Genomic DNA, 12,353 nt, shown 5'->3' on the forward strand with positions numbered 1-12,353 from the left:
GAGGAGAGGCAGAGAGAGAGAGAGAGAGAGAGAGAGAGAGAGAGATCTTCCATTCAATGGTTCACTCCCCAGATAGCTGCAACAGCCAGAGTTGTGCCAATCCAAAGCCAGGAGCCTGGAGTTTCCTTCAGGTCTCCCACACGAGTGCAGGGGCCCAAGAACGTGGGCCATCCTCCACTGCTTTCCAAGGCCATAGCAGAGAGCTGGATCAGAAGTGGAGCAGACAGGACTCCAACAGGCACCCATATGGGATGCCGGCACCACAGGTGGTGGCCTTACCCATTATGCCACAGTGCTGACCCCATCCTTGGATTTTCTAGATCTTAAAGAGAAAGACTTCAGCTTTCCCCCAATTATTATTATGCTAGCTGTTAATTTGCTACTTATAGTTTTTTATTATGTTGTGTTATTATCCTTCAATACCTAATTTGTTCATGGTTTTTAACATGAAAGGATGTTGAATTTTATCTAATTCTTTGTCTACATGTACTGAGATAACCATATGATTTTTCTTTATTTTGCTTATGAAAAATTGGGAAAATATTAGTAGACACTCCCTAAAAGAAGGAATTGAAATGGCCAAAACTTCCAGAAATATGTTAAATAGCAGTGGTGAGAGTGGGCATCCCTGTCTGGTGCCAGATCTCAGTGGAAATGCTTCCAACTTTTCCCCATTCAATAGGATGCTGGCCGTGGGTTTTTCATAAATTGCTTTGATTATATTGAGGAATGTTCCTTCTATACCCAATTTGCTTAGAGTTTTCATCATGAAAGGGTGTTGAATTTTATCAAATGCTTTCTCTGCATCTATTGAGATAATCATATGGTTTTGTTTTTCTTCTGCATTTTGTTAATGTGGTGCATCACATTGATTGATTTGAGAATGTTGAACCATCCCTGCATACCACGGATAAATCCCACTTGGTCTGGGTGGATGTTCAAGATCACTAGCAATCAGGGAAATGCAAATCAAAACCACAATGAGGTTTCACCTCACCCCGGTTAGAATGGCTCACATACAGAAATCTACCAACAACAGATGCTGGCGAGGATGTGGGGAAAAAGGGACACTAACCCACTGTTGGTGGGAATGCAAACTGGTCAAGCCACTATGGAAGTCAGTCTGGAGATTCCTCAGAAACCTGAAGATAACCCTACCGTTCGACCCAGCCATCCCACTCTTTGGAATTTACCCAAAGGAATTTAAATTGGCAAACAAAAAAGCGGTCTGCATCCTAATGTTTATTGCAGCTCAATTCACAATAGCTAAGACCTGGAACCAACCCAAATGCCCATCAACAGTAGACTGGATAAAGAAATTATGGGACATGTACTCTATAGAATACTATACAGCAGTCAAAAACAGCAAAATCCCATCATTTGCAACAAGATGGAGGAATCTGGAAAACATTATGCTGAGTGAATTAAGCCAGTCCCAAAGGGACAAATATCATATGTTCTCCCTGATCGGTGACAACTGACTGAACACCAAAAAGGAAACCTGTTGAAGTGAAATGGACACTATGAGAAACGGTGACTTGATCAGCATAGCCCTGACTGTTCATGAACAACTTAATACATTATCCCTCTTAGTATTTTTTTGTCTGTTCTACTTAATATGACTGGTTTAATTCTGTAATTAATACACAGTTATTCTTAAGTGTTTAAATTTAACTGAAATGTGATCCCTGTTAAACATAAGAGTGGGAATAAGAGAGGGAAGAGATGTACAATTTGGGACACGCTCAAGCTGACTTCCCTCAAATGGTAGAGTTAAAAACATTCTAATTCAATCCCATCAAGGTGGCATGTACCAATGCCATCTCACTAGTCCACGTGATCAATTTCAATTCACAATTGATCATAATGAAAGGACTAAGAGTCAAAGGGAGCACATAAACAAGACTAGTACCTGCTAATACTAACCAATAGAATAAATAAAGGAGAGAGTGATCCAACATGGGAAGCGAGATACACAGCAGACCCATAGAATGGCAGATGTCCTAAACAGCACTCTGGCCTCAGAATCAGCCCTAAAGGCATTTGGATCTGGCTGAAAATCCCATGAGAGTATTTCAGGCATGGAAAGCCAAGACACTCTGGCAAAAAAAAAAAAAAAAAAAAAAAAACAACAACAACAACTAAATGAAAGATCTCTGTGAGTGAGATCCCAGTGGAAAGAACAGGTCTTCAAAGAAGGAGGTACCTTTCTCTGAAGGGAGGAGAGAACCTCCACTTTGACTATGACCTTGTCTAAACAAGATGAGAGTCGGAGAACTCAAGGGGCTTCCATAGCCTTGGAAACTCATGACTGGAGCATAGCGAGATTAATGATGCCATAAACAGGAGTGTCAGTTTGTAAAGTCAACAACAGGAGTCACTGTGCACTTACTCCTCATGTAGGATCTCTGTCCTTAATGTGCTGTACATTGAGATTTAATGCTATAACAAGTACTCAAACAGTATTTTTCACTTTGTGTTTCTATGGGGGTGCAAACTGTTGAAATCTTTACTTAATGTATACTAAACTGATCTTCTGTATATATAGAAAATTGAAAATGAATCTTGATATGAATGGAAGGGGAGAGAGAGTGGGAAAGGGGAGGGTTGCGGGTGGGAGGGAAGTCATCGGGGTTGAGGGGGATGCCAATGTAGTCCATAAGGTGTACTTTGGAAATCTATATTCATTAAATAAAAGTTAAAAAAATATATATGGATGTGTATAAGTAGGCACACATTGATCATGAAGTCATGATTTTCTGAATTACATTATTGGGAAAAATTAAATAAACTAAATTAGAGAAACTAAAAAAAAGAAGCTGATGTCATATGCATCCTAAATATGCATATATTACTAACAGTATACTATGGTTTTGAAGACTGGTTTAATCACAGGGATATTTACCCACCAGGAGGTGTTGCATTTTACAAGTATCAGTTGTTTGTGTTTCTTAGAAAGAAAAACATAATGACCAAGAATCTTCTGGTTTATCTAAAACGTCACTCAAGTTAGAGGAAGTTACTTTACAAAACTTGTGGAAATTCCAATAAAAAGAGAAACTTATTTTTTATGCAAAAAATTTTGAAGTATATACAAATGAGGAGGGTCTTAAAAAGTGTTCATGCAGAGTGCATGTTCTAAAGAAATTGTGCATGGCCCCAAACGGTAGAGTTAGAAATATACCAGGGGATTCCAATTCAATCCCATCAAGGTGGCATGTACAAATGCCATATCACTAGTCCAAGTGATCAATTTCTGTTCACAATTGATCGTAATGATAGGACTAAGAGCCAAATGGATCACATAAACAAGAATAGTGTCTGCAAATACTAACTGATAGAATCAAAAAGGGAGAGAACGATCCAACATGGGAAGCAAGATACACAGTAGACTCACAGAATGGCAGATGTCCTAAACAGCACTCTGGCCTCAGAATCAGCCCTTAAGGCATGTGGATCTGGCTGAAAAGCCCATGAAAGTATTTCAGACATGGAAAGCCAAGACACTCTGGCAAAAAAAAACAAAAAAACAAAACAAAAAAAAACACCACACCTAAATGAAAGATCTCTGCAAGGGAGATCCCAGTGGAAAGAATAGGTCATCAAAGAAGGAGGTACCTTTCTCTGATGGGAGGAGAGAACTTCCACTCTGACTAAGACCTTGTCTAAATATGATCAGAGTTGATGAATTCAAAAGGCTTCCATAGCATTGGAAACTCATGACAAGAGCCTAGGGAGATTACTGATGCCATAAACAGGAGTGTCAATTTGTTAAGTCAACAACAGGAGTCACTGTGCACTTACTCCTCATGTAGGATCTCTGTCCTTAATGTGCTGTACATTGTGACTTCATGCTATAACTAGTACTCAAACAGTATTTTTCACTTTGTGTTTCTATGTGGGTGCAAACTGTTGAAATCTTTACTTAATATATGCTAAACTGATCTTGTATATATAAAGAGAATTGAAAATGAATCTTGATGTGAATGGAAGGGGAGAGGGAGCGGGAAATGGAAGGGTTGCGGGTGGGAGGGAAGTTATGGGGGGGAAGCTATTGTAATCCATAAGCTGTACTTTGGAAATTTATATTCATTAAATAAAAGTTAAAAAAAGGAAAAAAAAAGAAATGAATGGGAAAAAAAGGAATATAACTTAGTATAGCTATTATGGAAAATATTAAGCAGGCTTCTTTTTTTAAAAAAGATTTATTTTTTTGAAAGTCAGAGTTACACAGAGAAAGGAGAGGCAGAGAAAAAGAAAGGTCTTCAATCCGATGGTTCACTCCCCAATTGGCCGCAACAGCTGCAGCTGTGCTGATCCAAAGCCAGGAGACAGGAGTTTCTTCTGGGTCTCCCACACGGGTGCAGAGGCCCAAGGACTTGGACCATCTTCTACTACTTTCCCAGGCCACAGCAGAGAGCTGGATCGTAAGAGGAGCAGCTGGGACTAGAACCGGTGCCCATATGGGATGCTGGCGCTTAGGGCCAGGGCGTTAACCCGCTGTGCCACAGCACCAGCCCCAGCAGGCTTCTTAAAAAACTAAAAGTAGGTCTACTATATAACCCAGAAATCCCATTTCTGGTTACATATTCAAATGCAACAAAATCAGCATAAAATATCTACTGATTATTAGATGTTGTAAGGGTGGGAGTAGGGAGTATGGGGGAGATTTGATAAAGGATTCTAAAACACAGTTAGATAAAAGTAATAATTTATAGGGTTCTGTAGTACAGTGGGATGACTATAGTTCACAATAATCTATCACATCTTTTCTGAGCAAATAGAAGAGCGGAGCCTGAATACTCCAAACATAAAGCAATGTCAAAAATAAGGTAATGTTGATTATTTTGATCTGATCCATATACAATGTACACTTACATTGAAGGATCATACTGTACCCCATAAATATATACAAATGTTATGCATTAACTTAAAATTTTAAAATTGTTTAAAGAGGTGGAATGCTAACTACATTGATCTGATCATTACAAGCTAAATTCATGGACTGAATTATCATGCTATACCCCAATACATATATACAATAAAATAATAAACATGCAAATAATAAAACCTACAGCAACAGGACATATTTTGCACACTAAGAGTCAGGCTGTATAATAAGAGTTTTGAATGCTTCATCTCATTTAATATTTACAAATACATGAGGAAGGGTGCTATTATCCTCATTTTACAGATGAGGAAATTGAGACTCAGAAAGGTTATGTAACTTGCCAAAAGTCACACAACTAAGATATAGTAAGGGTAGCATACTGCTCCCCGCACCAAGAATTTCAGATTGAGAAAGTGTACACCGCAATCACATACCTATATATAGGATTATGATGAAAATGTGCTAGAAGAAACAGAACGAATATGTAACCCAGGTGCAGGGCAAGTATATTGGTGATCAAAAGATAGTATTTTTTGATGTGTTTACCATCCAACAAACAATAGTCCAAGCACTGATCCCAGACCTCTGCCCCGTGTCCACTGCTGCCTTCAGGGTCCCTTCCCATGATTATAGAATACTAGTTCTGAGCTCAGTTCTCAGAAGGTCCCAGAATTTCTACCTCTGTCAGAGGTGGGGAACCTTTATTCTGCCCAGGGTCATTTGTGTATGTATAACTTCATTCATGAAACATACAAAGTTATGAACTTAGAATTTAGTCTGCTATAGATTTATTGAATTTTGAGTCCAACCTGTGGTTGTCTTGGTAAGGCCATACCAAATGATTTGAAGGACTTTATACACTCCATGGACTTGGCATTCTCCCCACCCAGAAGGTTATGGAGAATGAGGCAGAAAAGGAAACTCATGCATTTGGAGTGAATTTTAATTTTTTAAGATAGTGCAAGGGTAAATCAACATTCCACATACAGTCTCCTGGTGTGAAAATTAGGATGTGGGCCACCCCTTTTGGCCCTCGGGATGAGACTGGAGAGAACATGTGAAGGCTATATACCTACCTGATGGTAGGTAAGATGCATGCCTCTGCAAACCTTCAAGCCCAACAGAAAGGTTTTTAGTTAGGCTTCACTATGCTCCATACTTTCCCTCTTCTGCTAGCTCCACGATGCCCCAAGAGGAACAGGAGTTTACTAGCCAAATTTCATATGCTACTGTGTGTTAATTACTCAGGTTCAGTAATGAATCATGGGGGATATTAACCAGCATCCTCACATTTAGGATAGGAAGTTGGAAGGAGCAGCTCACACATAACTGTTCATGTAGGATAGCTCCATTATGCCCCCAGAATTGGTCCATACATAATGGAAAATTAATTATTTTGTCCATGCAGCCAGAGGGAAAAAGAAAAAAGATATGTGATCGAATGCAACTAAATCCGATAAATTAGTTTGTGGGTAAGGATACACAATATTTTGTCTTGGTGGATAATTTTATTGCATGAGTGAAACTGAATGCCAATGGCCAAATACCAGAAGCTGATGGCTATGACCATTCTGGACAGCTCACCAATGTACCTGCACCTCCTATATTCACAGACCAGGTGGTGAAATACACAAGAATAGAGCTTGATTTTGAGCTTAAAAGGCCCTAAGCTAGGAAAGATTTTATACAAACAATTAAAAATAATGCTTTAATTATTTCATAAGCCACAAATTGAGTGCAAGTATGTTTTACATAATTCTGTTTTTCCCACAGTGATGGCAATCTAGAGGCTGTTTTTTGAATTTAATTTTTAAGCATCTCTCTCTCCCTCCCCCCCCCCCTCTCTCGTCATTATCCCACCAAAGTAGAGGAGCATAGCAGGTCTTAGCATCTTCATTATTCAGATGGAAACTTGTTGTGCTAAAGGGGGAGATGGTGGGAAACAGATGTGGTATCAATTGGATAAACACCTGATTATATACAATCTATAAAGAAAAGTGGTCAATTTATTCCCCTTACAAATGAACATGGATTCTCACAGCAAATTGACCCAGAATTGTAGCCTGGATCCTCAGTGCTGGCTCTGATACACACATGAGACCCAACTGTAATTAGAAAATTAATTTGGTAAAAATGATAGCTGTAGAAATGCTTTTCTCCTTTTTATCTTCTCTATAGTTGGCAGCCCTTTTCTCCCAGGTTGTCTTTCCTCTGTCCAGTCCAAGAGGAATTCTGATGTTGGAATCAACATGAAGTTGCTATTTATTCTGAAATGTCAGCGTGCCAAACTTCTTGCCTGAATTTTTGTCTAGCTAATAAGTGTAAGAATACAGAGAATTGTGCTGACCAATTTCTTAGTAGGGTCTTCTTAGCAGTGATCTTGGCTTTCACTACAATTTAACTGTTGAGTCTCCTCCTAAGTCTGTCTTTAGCAATGTACAGCTGGGACACTGATGACCCTGGCTTTCTTGCTATGCATTTTCCAGGCTTTTGGACAAGCTTGAGAATGCCTTGCCATCTTTTCACTTGGTGCACTCCAGCTTAGATTCCAAGATCTCAATGTTAGCATCTCTGAATCCTTCCAGAAATCTCTGGCAGATTTAGTCATTACCCCAATAGTTCATTCATTTTCTATCATACCCAAGTATAGTATTGTTGCTTGCACCCTCATGGGCAGGGGCCATGTCCTGTTCTTTATGTATCACTTTCCTTTTCTTGCTGTCCTCCATTCTAGTACATAGCACAGTGATTGGTACATGGGAGAATTTCAGCAAATACTCACTGATGGTGGGGAGGTGAGTGAAAGAATTCTTCTTTGGGGAAACCCTTGTTGAGAGTCTTCCTACTCGATGTGTGGCTCTAAGATCAGCAGAATTAGTACACTTTCGAGCATCTCAGAACCACCCACTGAGTCAAAATCTATTAAACAAGATATGCAGATATTTATTATCATGATTAAAATTTGATAGGCATTATGACAGTTGATAGGAGGGAAAAACAAAAAAAAGAAAAAGCACTGCATTAGTGATATTTTGTGTTACAGAAATAAGCTAAAGGACAGAACAGATTCAATTGTTCACAAATGGATGCTGGGAGTGTTCAGAGTTGCCTAGAAGAGCAGATCACTTGATTATAGCCCTGTGGTCCCCAGATTCATCCAGAACATGTTTATTTCATCAAGAGAGAGGGCTATGGCTGTGAGGTCCCACAGCCAGTGAGCAACCAAGTTGTCATAGGGCTGGTTCCTTGCCTGAAGCTGGCTAGCCAGTGATCCAGGCTAGCTTGATACATCAACAAGCCCGAAAGTCTCAGAAACTTGCATTTGAACTTTTTTGTTTTAGCCTTGTTCTACATCATTAAGAATACAAATCATTTCCACTGAACTCAGATTTCTGTGAATTCGGCTGGCTGTCTTTTTAATTATATGTAAATAATGAAAGTAATAGATGATGAAATGAATATTAGCCCAATTAATGCCATTGCATAGAAGAAAAACATTCAAAGTGACCACATCATTCTATGGAAGTGAAAAAATCTTTATGCTCCAAATCACACACATATCTCAGTTGATCAAAAGACAAAAGTCTCCTAATCAGTTATTTGTGATGCCTTTTTCATTTGAAACTATTCTTTCTGTGTAAATTTCCTGGTCCCCAACTTTTACATTCTAAGTCCATTCACACACACACACTCCTTGCACACAAATTTTATTTAAGGCAGGACTCCAAGGAATTGCCAGCCAATGCTAATGGGCATTATTCAAAAGCTCAGGTGGTGAAACCCCAACTAAGCTATCACTAGCATGTCTCAGATCATATCCCCTGACCACATGCTCTGGTCCTTTGTACTCTCACGATTTCACTTCCACTGAAGTTGCTTTTCCTTAACATCAGAGAGACCTCAAGCTCCTGCGTGTGTCCTTTAATCCCAGCCCATCAACCTCTTCTGAGACTTTCCTCCTTCCCTCCCAAGCCCTGCTGCCACACATGGTGGATCAGTGGAACAACTGACTCAATACTCTCGATTTTTTTGTGTTCATCTCATTCCTCCCTCACAAACAGAAACTCCCAACCCTTGCCTGACTAATAAGAATTTATAATCCAGTTTCTTTGCTTTTAGGCCCAGTCCTGATCCTAGTTGGGAAAAATAACACAACTATAATTGGACTGCAGGTCTGTCCTCAGATGAACAATCATTGTTGCCAGGGAACCTTTTCCATATTGTGATAAGCTCTAACCTCGGTTTTCATTCAGCAGACAATGCTTGAAAGTTAGGTTGTGAGTTAGAGGCACACTCATTATGTAGGTCTTATATGACTGTTAAGAAACTGACTGGTAGAACTCTGAATGTATATTCAATAGTTACTACTACAAATATTTTCTATAGAAAATACTTTGTTCTTTCTTCCCTGACAAAATAGACATCTCTCAACTTCCTGACTCTGCCCCTCTATCAGTTTATGAGTATGATAGTCTTCTCTTATTTGATCACTTTAGCTTCAGTCTCCCCTTCTCTCACATTCACACCTCTATGTCCTTAACCACTGACTCCTCTTCACTCTTGTGCTCTCGCTTTTGCTTTTTCATACTTTTTCTCTAATGACTTCTTCAGACTCAAAAGCACGTGAAAGTATCTGAAATGTAAATGGAAAAAGTATACTCATGATTCTTTATAACATGTGTATCAAAGGCCTGTTTTTCAAATCCAGCTTTGTTAGAGCATAACTTGTATATGAAAAACTGCACATAATTAATGTATATAGTTTGGTGAGTTGACCATATCTATACACTTTTGTTACTATCATCACTCCTCCCATGATTTCTTATTCTCCACTCACTATCATATCTCTCTACCACACCCTTCAATGCCAAAAAGCTGTAAACAGATAAGTGTGCTCATTGTTTTCACTGGCCTCTGCTCACGACTCTGCAGAAATCACTTCTATCAGTCACCAATGACTTCCACATGTTTAAATCCATTGTAAAGTCTGATTAACCTTTTTGTTCAACCCGTTGGTAGTACTGAATACTATTGTCTATGCCCTCTTTGAAACATTCTACTCCTTAAATATATTCTTTTTCATCATCCCTTTTGGTATTGTCACTTCTGTAACCATCTGTTAAATGTTGGACACCCCAGGGTCCTTCCTTTCTTAAGTTCATAACTTTTTCTCATGGACATTCTTCTCCACTACCATGTTTCCAACTACCACTTCTAATGGGCTCAAGTAATACTTCTCCAACTTATATCTGCAGCTCATAGCTCTAATGAGCTCCCAATACATATAACAAACTATACACCTGGAACATCTAACTGGACATCCCATGGAAATCTCAGATGAAACAAGTCTAGGATGAATTTGTCATGTCCTTCTTGCTCCACTCAATTCATATTAACTCCTTCCCTATATTTCTTATATCATTCTCATAGTCACTAATGCTGTGATTATGGGAGTTATCCAACTAATCACCACATCCTTCAGATTTCTCAAATCTATCAGTTGCTTTTCATCCCCACTATCATTATCTTACTCCAGGCTGTCAGCATTTCCCTCTCAAAGTATTGCAACAACATACATCATGAGGTATAGCCTACAGAGTTATGGGTTACTGGTCCTAGGAATGGCATTTTGAATCTGTAGGCAACTTAAAAGTAGACAAGCACAACTGTGATTCATAGACTTGTCCATGTTATTGATTTCACGTCAGCTAGTCAGATGTCATGGGAGTTGGGCAATGTCTCCAACCTAACTCAGAAGGAAATATTCTGTAAATAACTCATTTAAGAAAGGAAAAACTTCTCTCTGTCATAACATTTAATAATCTTCTTTCAAGTGTAGCCTCATACCAACAATGAAAGAACTGACATCACATTTCCAAGAGAGGTGAGAAAAATCAGCTGGTGAAGTGACTTTTTACAATTATATTGTATATGTGACTCCTCAGAAGTCCTATGTATGTTTTATGAGTTATTGACACTTTTGCTTGAAAATATTGAAGGGTCAGGACTTTACTAAATATCTTTGCACTCCATGGCTTGCCTTCTTGTCTGTTGAATCACTGCTAATCCATTCAAAAGTGTTAATCAAACATCTAATCCATTCCAGACAGATTTCTAAGCGCTGGAGATTCAGCTTTGAAAAAGTATAGGTGTGTGCTCTTCTCCATAGAACTTACCTTATAGGGGCTCAGGTACTCCAGTTAATTATCCCTTTCATAGGAAAGTTACTTGAAAGAATACCTTCAACCCAATTCTTTCTCCTTTTTATAGTCAAAGCTGTATCCCACAATTCCTCTAAAATGACTCTTGTGAAGATCACAAATGATTAACATATCTTCTAATCCAAGTCACATTTTTGTCTTCATCTTTCTTGGCTTCTCAACACTCAAAAGAGCGGTCTTTGTCCTGGAACACGATTTCTCTTAACTTCCGTCGTAACAAACTCTCCTGGTTGTTCTGTTGATAGTTGAGTGTAGGAGTATCCCAACCTTCAGTCCTGAAACCTCCTTAGTTTTCTCTCTGTTCCTGAAATTCCCTAAAAGTCCATCTGTTCCAATATTGAAGACATTCCAATGGTCTTAATAGATTCCATTTTCCACTTAATGGACATCTATTGGACAATGGATTTCAGTGTGCGACCATTATTGTTGACTTAATTGCCATATATGAACCTACAACTCCCAGTGTCTATCTGCAGCTCGGGCCTCTCCATACTCATACATGTAACTCCCTCTTCAATATTTCCTGTTTGATAACTAACTGGAATTTTAAATTAGACACATTTGTAGTGTACACCAATTGATTTGTCTCTCTAGTGTCTAGTATCATTTTCTGACTTCCAAAATCCTCCTTACACCCCACGATTTCTGAGGAGATTCATATGCTTTTGGAAACATAATTCCACCTCCTCCTCAATCTAGAAGAGGTGTATGTGACCTAACTAATGTCAGTTAATGCATTCCATTCTCTACAACAGAATGATTGCTTCTAAGGAAGGAATATTACCCAGGATAGTCCAATTGTATTGGACAGCAGGGCTTTTTCTTGCCTGGGAGTTTCCTACTGTAGATGTTTTGCTGCACAGATGTGATGTATGAACATTAAGCCTGCAAGCAGTGCACGAGTTTTCAGTGTTTTTTTTCATGACACTTAGAATAAAACTCATACTCTTTGTTTTATTTTTTTAATTTTTTTTTTATTTTTTGACAGGCAGAGTGGACAGTGAGAGAGAGAGACAGAGAGAAAGGTCTTCCTTTGCTGTTGGTTCACCCTCCAATGGCCGCCACGGCTGGCGCGCTGTGGCCGGCGCATCGCGCTGATCCAATGGCAGGAGCCAGGTACTTATCCTGGTCTCCCATGGGGTGCAGGGCCCAAGGAATTGGGCCATCCTCCACTGTACTCCCTGGCCACAGCAGAGAGCTGGCCTGGAAGAGGGGCAACCGGGACAGAATCCGGCGCCCCG

The sequence above is a fragment of the Oryctolagus cuniculus genome, chromosome X, assembly GCF_964237555.1.
Source record: "Oryctolagus cuniculus chromosome X, mOryCun1.1, whole genome shotgun sequence".
Classification (NCBI taxonomy): Eukaryota; Metazoa; Chordata; class Mammalia; order Lagomorpha; family Leporidae; genus Oryctolagus; species Oryctolagus cuniculus.